This window comes from Octopus bimaculoides, chromosome 7 (assembly GCF_046866305.1).
Source record: "Octopus bimaculoides isolate indiv1 chromosome 7, ASM4686630v1, whole genome shotgun sequence".
Taxonomy (NCBI): domain Eukaryota; kingdom Metazoa; phylum Mollusca; class Cephalopoda; order Octopoda; family Octopodidae; genus Octopus; species Octopus bimaculoides.
The window spans coordinates 28,487,260-28,500,594 of NC_142934.1; the positions used below are offsets into that span (position 1 = coordinate 28,487,260).

Sequence of the window (13,335 nt, forward strand, 5' to 3'; positions counted from 1 at the left end):
AAGGCATCCAGCTGTACAAAATTTGCCTCAACAAATTCTGTCTGACCTATGCAAGCATGGAAAAGAGGGCGTTAGACAATGATGATGATAATCAGCATTGCCAACATAGATTTGTTGATTTTTCTTTACATACTTTGAAAAAAAGCTGTAGAATATAATGTTTTTATAAACTGCAATGTTGCAGTTATTTAACCCAAGGTTAAATTTAAGAAGGCATTCCAGTTATAACTATCCTATCATTTTTCAAAACATTGTATATCTAGTACTACATTACCCAATGTGTTATTCTTTTTTTTATGACAACAGGGTATAAACTGAAGCAGATTTGGCTACTATTTCAAACAAATCAAGCAACAGCATAGAAACAACCTACAATATTAGTTCATGATTGTTGTTGCAAATGCCTAACTCCAGTCAGCCTTCATAAGATTCCAGTGTTGGCTCATGGGTGTGGGGAAGTTACAGTTTTGGGGAGTGCCCTTCTTATTGGCAAAAAAGCAAAGAGAAAGTGGAAGAGATTAAAAATAACTTAATAGATTCAGATGCAAGGCTGGATGTACAGTTAAGAAGTTTGTTTCCCAAACAGTGGTTTCAGGTTAAGTCTCACTACACAGTACCTTGGGTAAGTGTCTTCTACTATAGCCCTGGGCAAACCAAAGCCTTATAAGTGGATTTGGTAGATGGAAACTGAAAGAAGTCCGTTGTATATGTGCATATAAAAGGTATCTAAAAGTTCCTGGCTTTAAAGGTAATATGAAAGGCTCAATTGGAGGCCCAACCTTCTGAGTTCTTTTACAAGTCTTAGAAAAACTGAAGGACCATTGCATTAAGTGTGTGAATCTGATAGGGGAATATGTTGAATAAAATCATAATTCACTGATCCTCCAGTATTTTCTTTTACTCAAAACCAGGAAGTTTTCAGCCCCCTTGTATGGATGCTAGCATGGCTGAGTGGTTAAGCAGTTTACTTCTCAACTATATAGTTTGGGGTTCAGTCTCACTACAGAACACCTTGGGCAAGTGTTTTCTACTATAGCTCTGGGCTGACTGGAGCCTTGTGAGTGGATTTGGTAGTTGAAAACTGAAAGAAACCCTGTGAGAGAGGGAGACCCAGGAAGACATAGGATGAAGTATTGAAGGCTGATCTTAAAATGCTGAACTTTACAGAAGAGATGACAGAAGACTGAGATATGTAGTGCATTGCAGTACTTGAGAAGACCCACCCACTACAACAGAATTGAGATCCTAAAACCAAGGTGCCATGTAAAAAACATTGGTGTGGGTGCTGGTGTGACATAACAAGCACTGGTGATGATGCCACATAGAAAGCACTCAGTATTCTCTGTGGAGTGGTTGGTGTTAAGGGCATCCAACCATAGATACCACACCAAAGCAGCCTGTGGAATCTGGTGCAGGCCCTGGTCTTGCCAGTTCCTGTCAAGCCATCCAACCCATGCTAGAAAACAGACATTAAATGTTGATGATGATGGTTGTGATGATGATGATGATGACACACTTGTGTGTGTGTGTGTGTGTGTGTGCGCGCACGCGCGTGTGTGTGCATGTGTGTGTTCCATTGTCTAGACATCATGTGATGGTTGTAAACAAAGATCACTGTCATGCAAGCAAAGTTATTCGGGTTCGGTCTTTGGTGGAACACATATCTGGTTATGGGAAAATACTACCCTGCTTGGAAATTTGTGAGGGTCAGTGACAAGTAGGGCATCCAGCCATAGAAAACCTGCCTCAACAAATTCCATTTGCCCATGCAGGCAGAGAAATGCGAATGTTAAACAATGACATGTATGTATGTGCACATGCATATGTGTATCAGTGTATTAGTTTACATCTGTGCTAACTTATATGAAAATCAAGACAACAGAACAGTGTTGTTGTTGGCACTTCTGTCAATAAATTGTCAGTCCACTTTATACCTTCAAAGTCAGGGGGATTAAGGGATCCCTAACTTGAAAACCAGGTAAGGATTAGAGACAGAAAGGACATGTCTGTAAAACAACACCTCAATAACATATTCTTCTAACCCATGCTAGCATGGAAAAATAGACTTAAATACGACATCATCATCATCATCATCGTTTAACATCCGCTTTCCATGCTAGCATGGGTTGGACGATTTGACTGAGGACTGGTGAACCAGATGGCTACACCAGGCTCCAATCTGATTTGGCAGAGTTTCTACAGCTGGATGCCCTTCCTAACACCAACCACTCAGAGAGTGTAGTGGGTGCTTTTACGTGCCACAGGCACAAAGGCCAGTCAGGAGGTACTGGCAAAGACAAAAAAGTCATCTTTTAAAAAGTAGTTGTCTAGATATTTGATAATACCATTATCGTAATTATAAGTGGAAAAAAATTTTAAAGCTTGAAGTAGATAAAAATAAAAATAAATAAAGCAATTCTAAAAATATTACCAAAAATAAAAACAGTATTATCTCATTTAAAACATGTTTTCATAGATGTGGAGGAGTAAGGGATGAAGTGAGAGATTACAAGAGAGAGAAAATAAGCAGTAGCTGAGATGATAAATCACCAAATCACCAACAAGGGAAATGGTAAACAGGAAATTAGTCTGAGAGCAGACAGAATATTTCAATGTGCTTGGTAAGTTTGGTGAGGGGGTTGTTCAAAACAAGTTAATCACACAACATGGTTTCAATCTCTAATTAGAAACATGTCATTCACATTAATAATGCTCTTAAGAAAGAAAGAAAAGGAAAAAAATAAAATGAGACAGATACATGAATATCATTATGCAGTACTAGATTTCACCTGCCATAAATTTTGTAGTTAAATGTAAACAGGCACAGGAGTGGCTGTGTGGTAAGTAGCTTGCTTACTAACCAAATGGTTCCGGTTTCATTCCCACTGCGTGGCACCTTGGGCAAGTGTCTTCTACTATAGCCTCGGGCTGACCAAAGCCTTGTGAGTGGATTTGGTAGACGGAAACTGAAAGAAGCCCGTCGTATATATGTATATATATATGTATGTGTGTTTCTGTGTTTGTCCCCCCGCCCCAACATCGCTTGACAACCGATGCTGGTGTGTTTATGTCCCAATAAGCGGTTCGGCAAAAGAGACCAATAGAATAAGTACTAGGCATCCAAAGAATAAGTCCTGGGGTCGATTTGTTCGACTAAAAGGCGGTGCTCCAGCATGGCCGCAGTCAAATGACTGAAACAAGTAAAAGAGAGAAAGAGATATGTTGGTCATGAGTGAAATCCAAATGGCTACTGATTGTTCATGATGACTCAGTGAACTGAGGCAATGTAGAATAAAAAAGTCATTCACAAACCCAATGAAAGGTCTGCAGTGAGTTCCAACAGGTAAGACTAACAGGTTTGTATTTCAGTTTGTTCTGCAAAGGGAACCCTTTGATTAAACAACAGGCTCTGTTTACACAATGAGGTTTTATGCATGTTTTGTTGTTGGCACTCCGACGCTTACAACGTCGAGGGTTCCAGTTGATCTGATCAACGGAACAGCCTGCTCGTGAAATTAACGTGCAAGTGGCTGAGCACTCCACAGACACGTGTACCACTGCATCCACCACCAGCTCAGCTACATGCATCTTCCCCACACCCACCAACATACGTTACAATGACTCGCAGTGGCCATCATCTCAACTGGCCTAAGAAACTTTGTAAAACTATTTTTATATGAAACTCATATTCTATTTGTTTTTTCCTTTTCCTATTTAATGCATTTATTCTGTTTTCCTTTTCATGTATATGCTTGTTTACCTTGCCTTTGCATCCACTAATTTTGGCATGGCATTTGTTGCCTTTTACATCTCAAAGACCTTTTCTTTCTGTGTATATTATGTTAACTTCTTTCAATGTTCATATACACATGCACCAAGTTCTAGGATTTTAGTTGCTTTCTCATTGCTCCTACATGCTAGCACCTCCAGCCTCTGTAATCGACCCACCGCTCTTGCAGGCTTACAACACTAGCCTCTGTAAGTGACCTACCGCTCTTGCTAACTTAAAACACTTTGACTCTTGCATCCTGTGATTTCCAGTTTCCTGGACAGTTGTTATCACGTTTGCATGTCAAACGTTGTTTTGTGCCTCAGCTTTGCATTAGCTGGCACATCCTGCATACTGCCTCACCTTTGCACCAGCTGGCACATCCTGCACACTGCCTCACCTTTGCACCAACTGACACATCCTGCACACTATCTTAACCTTGCATCACATACATTCATACAGATTCTGCGACTTTTCATTTGCATATTCTTGTGTTTGCATGCATTGTTTACATTTTGCCGTTTTCCATGATAATCCTTTCCACGCCCTTGGTATCTCTGCTCATCCTTGTGAAACACAAGGCAATTACCTTCTTCAGTGCCTACAGTTTAACTCTTTGCCTTTTCAACCTTTTCTCTTCTTTCAGTCTGGGGGAGGGTCATGTAGGCAACCTTATTTGAATCCAGTGCTGTCATATTTTAATGAGAGTCATCTATAGTTACCTTCCCTGTCACATCGTTAGCAACTAGGTGGTGCTCGTTACATAGCTATAAAAGATGTGCACAAACAGGTAACATCCTCTTTCTCTCACACACTGCCTGCAGCTAGCTACAGTTTTTTCCATCTCTGTTCCTGCTACAAGACAACTTCTCGTTGATTAAATTTTCTTAAAACCTCTTCACCTGTCATGGAATGTGGCAAGATGAAAACATTTCCTTATTCAAATTCCATTCTGTTCTATTGAATGTTAATGTACAAGCTGCGTAAATGCTCTCATCCCGGATCGGAATAAATCCCTCATGTACATGAAGTCTTCACAAATCTCACATGAGTTGTTGCTGTTCCTCACTGGATTGATTCTAACACCTATCGAAGGACGACCAAACATTAAATATCTAACACTTCATTCTCCTGCCTCACCAGTCTCCCTCTTCACAATGTTTTTCTTTTTCAACTCTGTCAACCCTTTAGTCATTAGTCACTATCAACTGGTCAACATCATCTTTGTCCATTTCAAGGGTCAACTGTTTTGTGAGCATTGTTATTTTTCATGAATGTTGCTCACAACCTTGTCAACATAAAAACTTTATGAAGGTGTTCACATATATTTTCAACGTGTTTCCACATTGTTTATGCTTCCATTTGTGACATCTTTCAAGGCTTTAACAATGTTCTGCACTATATTCAAAACTCACAGAGTGAGGTGTCATGGTCGTTTGCATCAATCAATTTGGCAAAAAATTATTTGCTGATAATATAGTTTGAAAATGTATGTAGCCCTTTGATTTGTGGACTGGATTAATGGTGTTGTCTTTGGAGGCAGACACACTACTTTTATATTACATTATAGTAGTAGATACATTACTTCTATATATTTTATACATAATACTTTTATATTAGGATTCAAATTGCTGAGTTGTGAATGACATGGAGCATCATCTAAAATGAATTAAATTCTGAATGCAGATTCATCTCTATGACAATAGCTCTTTAGTTGGTGAACAAAATTATCCAAGAACCAATTTTTAAAGACCCAATATCTGTTAAGTCATCCATGCTATTTTTGTTGTGTTGGCAATGTGTGCTTTATAATCACATAGATTTTCGTAATGTACATGAAGAACATTCAGGTAAGCACTTCCAAATATAAGCCAGTTTCATCAACATTGAATATTCGTTCTGCATAATATTTTTTTATGAACAATAAAATAGGCGCAGGAGTGGCTGTGTGGTAAGTAGCTTGCTTACCAACCAAATGGTTCCGGGTTCAGTCCCACTGCGTGGCACCTTGGGCAAGTGTCTTCTACTATAGCCTCAGGCTGACTAAAGCCTTGTGAGTGGATTTGGTAGACCGAAACTGAAAGAAGCCCGTCGTATATATGTATATATATATATATATATATATATATATATATATATATATATATATATATATATAATTATTACAAATTAAAAGGGTAAAGATTTATTAATTTATTAATAAATTAATAATTTTTACCAAGCCCTTCGGTATGTAAGCACCATTATCGGTGGAGAACTTATTTAAAAGTTCATATACATATATAAACATAATTAAGGGATCAGCAAGCATTTGCTTCACCATATACCGAAGTTCAGAAATAGCAGCTAAAAAAGCTGCTATTTCTGAACTTCGGTATATGAACTTTGCTAATTACCTTTACTTTGAGGAAATTATGATGCTTTTTGAAATGCTCAGGCCACACATGACCTGCTACAAAACTTTGTGGTACTGTTCTCATTGATGCATTTTTTAAAGTATTTTAAAGAAGCTCTTTGTTTTAGCTTTTCATAGGGAAAAGGCTGAATGGTTTTCCTATTTTATATTTGGTCCTCCATTTATGTGACTAAAATGTTCTCCATTTTTTCTCAGTTATCAGTTTTATTTTCGTTTGTTTTGGTGATAATTAATTTTAATGGAGACAGATGTCTTCACTGCAACACTGATATGACACTTATCCTTGAAAATAACAGAGATTATTGACTGGAACAAATTCAAATCACATGTAAACACTTAAACAGATTTTCCTCCTTCATGCATATTTTGTTCCAAATTGATTGGGTTTTTTTTTTCAAAACCAGCAGGAGACTCACTTATGCCCTTGTTATGAATGTTTTTTGTGTTAAACACACACACACACAAATAAATATTAATAATAACTGAGACACAAAATCAGAATGAATAACAAAAAGCTGTATAGTGAAATAAGAGCAGATCCACATCATAACATTGAAAAAAGATCATATCATCAGTCAGAATGGTATTATAAGATTGAACAACTCAAATGAGCATAAGTTAGGAGTCGACAATATAGACATAGATCATCATCATCGTCATTTGTCTGCTTTTCAAGCCAGCATGAGTTGGGTGAGTCACGATCTGTTTCAGTTCTAAACTGAAATAATTGCCTTCAAATAATGACCATGTCATTTGTTCTATTTTGGCATGGCTTCCTCTGGCTGGATGCCCTTCCTAACACCAACCATTTTACATATTTTAATGTGACACCTACACAAAAGAGGTTGCCTTATACCTTGCAAGACTAGAAAGTCTCTATACAGTAATGTATCTAAGAGGGTGGAGAGAGAAGACACTGACAAACTGAACAAGAAGAGATGGTGAAAGAAGTAAGAGTATAACTGGAGAAATAGAGTCATTAGGGATAACAAGAAAGACGAGTAATGGAAGAGACACAGCAGAGAAATATAGTAATGATATAGGTTTATTAGAGAGAGGCAGTGATGCAAACTACATATTTAGTAGAAAGAAAGACAGAGAGAGAGAGAGAGAGAGCAAGTGATGTTATGGAAAGTTACAGAGATAGATGATGGTAAGAGAGAGTGATATATATCAATTATGAATGATCTGGGAGAACAGGAGTGATGGCTAGCAATATGGAAGGGTGATGATGGAGAAAGTGACGAATGTCAAACATGGATGAACTAAAGTTAGAGAGGGATGACTAGCAGTACTGAAAGAGAACCAAATTTGAAGAGATCTGCAACTATTCTGCATTATACTGATATGGAATGGTACAGATGGGGATCAATAATAGACAGATGAGAGAAAATCAAAATAGCTGGTAAAAGGAGCAAATACAGACTTAAAAGGAACATAAGGAGACTATACAGATATATTATGCATCCAAATATTTATTACGATAAACATACATACACACACACATATAGCCTATGTCCAAAAATCAGTTCAATAGGGTGGCTCCCCAATAGAGATTATATTAGATTTTAAGCAGATACTATACTGTGACATTAGCCAAAAGGCCAAGGTGAAGATTTAGGGGCTTGCTCTGCCTTTGCCCCAGGCTGGCCTAGTAATGCAATTTTTCAGGTTGCTTCATAACTAACTAGTTTTGGATTTAGTCTTCCTCAGTACAGCACATTAGGCAAGTGACAAGCAAAGCCTTGTGAGTAATTGAAAGAAGCCTGTAATATATGTGTGTAAGTATGCATAAATGTGCGTGTGTCAGTTACTTCCAATCTTCCATGAAAACATGTCTGACCATAGGAAAGAATTACCTTGCTTGTATATGTATGTCTATATATGTATGTTTATCATCATCATCATCATCCTCATCATCATCATCGTTTAACGTCTGTTTTCCATGCTTGCAATGGGTTGGATAGTTTGACTGACGTCTGGAGAGCCAGCGGCTGCACCAGGCTCCAATCTGATCTGGCAATGTTTCTACAGCTGGATGCCCTTCCTAACACCAACCACTCCAAGAGTGTAGTGAATGCTTTTTATGTGCCACCAGCACAGGAGCCAGTCGGGCAGGCCTGGTATCAATCACGTTCAGATAGTGCTTTTTATGTGCCACCAGCGCAGGGGCCAGTCAGGGGGTACTGGCATTGGCCATGTTTGGTTGGTGCTTTTTACGTGCCACCGCACAGGAGCCAGTCAGGGGGCACTAGCCACAGCTACGATATTGGTTTTACTTGACTCAACAGGTCATCTCAAGCATATCATATCACACGATGCATCAGGAGTACTCTTAACTGGGCTGGACATGCGTGGCTGCGATCTCACTTTAGTTGCCGAGTCTTCTCAATCACAGCGTATCTCCAAAGGACTCGGTCTCCTGCCATTGCCTCTATGAGGCCCAATGTTCAAAGGTCATGCTTCACCACCTCATCCCATATTTTCCTGGGTCTACCTCTTCCACAGGTTCCTTCCACAGTTGGGGAGTGCCACTTCCTCATGCAGCTGTCCTCATCTTCTACTATATCCCTCGGCCGACCAAAGCCTTGTGAGTGGATTTAGTAGACGGAAACGGAAAAAAGCCCGTCGTGTGTGTGTGTATATATATATATATATATATATGCATGTATGTATGTATGTATGTATATATATGTATGTGTGTGTATATGTTTGTGTGTCTGTGTTTGTCCCCCTAACATCGCTTAACAACCGATGGTTGTCTGTTTACGTCCACGTAACTTAGCGGTTCGGCAAAAGAGGCCGATAGAATAAGTACTAGGCTTACAAAGAATAAGTCCTGGGGTCGATTTGCTCGACTAAAGGCGGTGCTCCAGCATAGCCGCAGTCAAATGACTGAAACAAGTAAAGAAATAAGTACATATCATTAGTATTGAAAGACAGAAAATGGAGAATCATGGATGTTTAAATAATTTATTTGTATGAAATGATAATGTTGAAACAATACAAATAAACTAAGTAGTGAAGCGCTAAAAGAAAAGGCAGATGCCAAAAACCAACATTTATGTATGTTTTTGGCATCTGTGTTTTCGTTGAGCTTTACAACTTATAATTTATTTATATTGTGTTTATTAAAAAAATTCAGCATTATTATATCATAGAAATGAATTATTCAAACATCCATAGTTCTCCATTTTCTCTGTTTCAATATTAATAATATGTATTACTATAATAATCCCTAAATATATCGTCGACTTTCTCCTTGTATGATGGTGATTAATCAGCGGAATGGATTAGATTATTTAATCCCAAATGTGGACCTAACATCCTCAAATTGACTATATATATATAGTCGAGAAAACGAGAAAACACACAAGCCACATAGAGAACATTCTTCTTCATCAGCTACCCCCGTTTTAACACCGGCGTTTCGAAGAGCTGGGCAGGACGCATCGCTAAAACGGCTCTTCCCATGGACCGCAAATTAAATTTGTATACACAAATTAAACCTTGCCATGGAGGAATGTAGTGGCGGACAAAAAACAAGACAGGAAAACAAACAGAAAAGGCTATACGGCCAGACGGGAAAAATTATGTGTATGAACGCTGTGAGGCATATATATATATATATATATATATATATAATAATAATAATAATAATAATAATAATAATAATAATAATAATAATAATAATAATAAAAAGGTACAATTAATTAATGATTAATGATTTTACCAAGTAGTTCGGTACGTTAAAATAACCTTCTTAGGTAAAATTATACAAATATTCTATAATTATGAACATAATTATAATCAGGGGTCAGCTAATTGCTTCACCACGCACCGATTTTAGAAATAGGAGTTAAAATGCCTTTTCTGCTACCATAAGGATCTCTATGGTAGAAGAAAAGGTATTTTAACTCCTATTTCTAAATTCGGTGCGCGGTGAAGCAATTAGCTGACCCCTGATTATAATTATGTTTATAATTATAGAATATTTGTATGTATAAGCTGTGTAAAAGAAGGTTGGGACTCCAACCTGGTCTTTCACGACACGCTTAAAGGCAGGAACTTTTCAGCACACCCTCGTAGCATTAGTTGAGACGACCAGAAACTGAATGGTCCTCCAGTCTTACATCAGAATACCCTTTTCCTATATCTCTGCTTCTGACATGGAACACCACAAGAGGGATTTGAAAATTCAGCTTAACATTTGGAAATGTAATTCATAAGGTGCACATCACCTGTGTCACGATGAGCAAACATCATCTAAAGGGAGGAGTTATTCTCCAATGACGAAAAATAGCAATGATCAGATTTCACGTTCGAATCTCTCAGAACTTATTAACAGTGAATAGATACGTTATTGCTTGAAAATGTATTAATTATAATTTTGTTATACCCAAGTGTGAGTAATAGGACAAGCTTGTTATACATTTTCTAAAATTTAAACTTTAAAACAGTTTACTGGAAGGCCAGTCATTTTTTTCATTTGCTCTCCAACACTGTACAATGTTAAAAATATTGATAACCAGATTGTTTTGAAAACTAAGGCTCCATTACTTCTACAGTGTTTGCAGAAGAATCATTTGCCGTCTCGAATATTTCCGTCTTCTAAACACTGTTGTTATATAGTCTTCGTCCTCATACTGGGTCTGTCCATCCTTTTGACAGGTGTTGTAATTTCTCCCGCTGAGTTTCCTTCGCACCTTTCAACATTGTTGAGATATGTAGGGCATACTCCCAACATCCCACTATATAACAGGCTGGACTGGATTACGTAACCAGCAGTCAGAGCGACCTGACATGTGTGTGTGGGGTGGGTATATATATATATATATATATATATATATATATATATATATATATATATATATATATATATATATATATATGTATAATTTGTTAGTTGTCCATAAATTAGAAAAAAACCCACTCAGTATCTGTAATAAAGCGGTTATAGTATCAATAATGCCTAGGTGCAACAATCGGCACGAAAGCGACAGTAACGTTCTAACCAGTGAAATGTCATAACCAGTAAATATACTGCTTCTGAAGAGTTCCGTCCACAAGATTCCACTCGCAAGCATTGGTCAAGCCAACGCTATAGCAGAAGACACTTCTATTCAAAGTACAGTGGGATCGATCGAACCTGCAACCACATGGCTCCGAAGTTAACTTCATAACCACACAGCCACGTGTGAGTGTTTGGTTGCTGGCTGAGTGAGATGAGAAGCAGGGGCAAGTATCCATGACGTTTTGTAGGCCCTTCCATATTGGTGAGATCGATACCCACCCACCCTGAAAATTTTTAAGACAAACAAGAACAAGGGAAATCGAGGTCTATCCCAAACCTTGCAACAAAGGGGGATCTGCTAAACAGACTCACAAATATAATATACAAGCTGACATATGATCTACTCCAAGAAATGACAACCAAATCTCCCTTAAATCACATTAGAAAGGACACGCTGAATAACGTAGTCTTAGATATTTCTAAAATTAAGGAGAATTTCTACTGGAATATTTGGAAAGACTTCCTTTTGTCCCTCCCCCATTCCCCCTTTTTTTATGATTCTGGTTTCTCTCAACCAGAACTAATAAGCGGTTGACAACAACATAAATATATAGAGGTGTTTATGTGTCTGCCTGTGGGTGTAGTTTGCTTGATACGATGAATTAATCTATAGAGCTGACTAAGTATGATATTTACTTCAGAAATGAATGAGATACACATTTAAAGAAAGATATAAAATAAGAATTTGAACAAAAATAAATTCATAATATTCAGACAGAAACCATGTATATACAAAATAATTAACAGAGATTCTAAGATAAGTTTAAAAAAGAAAAAAAATCAGACTTACAGTTTCGATACAATAACAGCCGCTGGATATTCAGGGAGTTGCTACTTTTGTTGGTCTTTAATTAATTAATTTTGATTAATAATAAATTTGGTGCCTGTTGATTAATTTACTTTAAAGGTTTGTTTTCTTGTTGGTGTGTTTTTCAGTCATCGACATGAGGATTCTTCTTCACTGCACACATATATTATATATGTGTAATATGTTTATATATTATCACGATTTCGCATTTCTACACTCAGTGACTGCCTTTCTCTGTTAAAAAATCATCTGTCTGCTTCTTTTCTTCTCTCATTCGCACTCTGTCATTGTTTCATTCTTCATCTTTTTTTCTCTGTCTATTTTACTATCTAAATATTTTCTATACATCCTGTTTACTGCGATAGAAAATTGCTATTCCTCTTTCACTCTCTCTACTTTGTTACTTTTTTAATTGTTATTCTCGGTTCATCCTGCAGCCTCCCACAGTTCTGTCTGTCACTCTCTCTCCTTTCCTTCTGTCTTTCTCTCCCCCACCTCATTCCCATCTCTAGATTCTCTTATCAGTTACTTCCTCACTTACCTCCCTTACTCGCTTTAAGCTCCTCTCTTTCTCTTTTCTCAATCACGGTCTCCTTTCCTTATTATTATGAGCTAGCAAAGGGCAGCCAGCTAGCAGAATTGTTAGCATGCCGGGCAACATGCTTCGTACGTTCTAATTCTGTCGAAATCGACTTTGCCTTTCATCCTTTCGGAGTTGATAAATTAAGTACCAGTTGAACACTGGAGTCGACGTAATCGACTTACCCATTCCCATGAAATTACTGACCTTGTGCCAAAATTTGAAACCGTTTTTATGAGCTAGGGAAAGGCGGTGAGCGAGCAGAGTTGTTAGCACGCCAGACAATATGTTTAGCGGTTTTTCATCCGTCTTTATGTTCTGAATTCGAATTCCATCAAGGTCAACTCCGCCTTTTATCATTTGGGGGTTCTATAAAATAAGTACCAGTTGATTACTGAAGTCAATGTAATCAGCGCTGAATTTACCATTAAGCAAAATAAGCACGTGCTTAGGGCATCGAGGGAAGAAGGCACCACTGAAATGGTAAATGGTTTACAGCACAAAAGAAATCACTTCAAATTTGCTAAAATAATATTTGGAATGCCTTTATCTCTACTAAGTATAGATGCAGATGTGTTACCAAATTCATTTTCAGGATCTGATCAAAGACTTTGCAATTCAAAAAAGTAGGACGAAACTTTTCAAATATAAATAAAGTGGAAGTATACAAAAATATTATTTTTCCCTC

At 37.6% G+C, this 13,335-nt stretch overlaps 1 protein-coding gene across 4 annotated transcripts in view; it reads right to left on the reverse strand.

Moving 5' to 3' along the window:
* Positions 1–12,446, reverse strand: part of LOC106881997 (vitamin K-dependent gamma-carboxylase) — a 71,728-nt gene extending 59,282 nt beyond the window's left edge. For 3 of the 4 annotated variants that reach the window (XM_052969632.2, XM_014932533.3, XM_089355068.1), the window contains exon 1: positions 12,050–12,446. The gene's annotated coding sequence lies outside the window, so the exon portion shown is untranslated. The remainder of the gene's footprint in view (positions 1–12,049) is intronic. The other variant, XM_089355069.1, reaches the window with a different exon arrangement.
* Between the last annotated feature and the right edge of the window lie 889 nt (positions 12,447–13,335).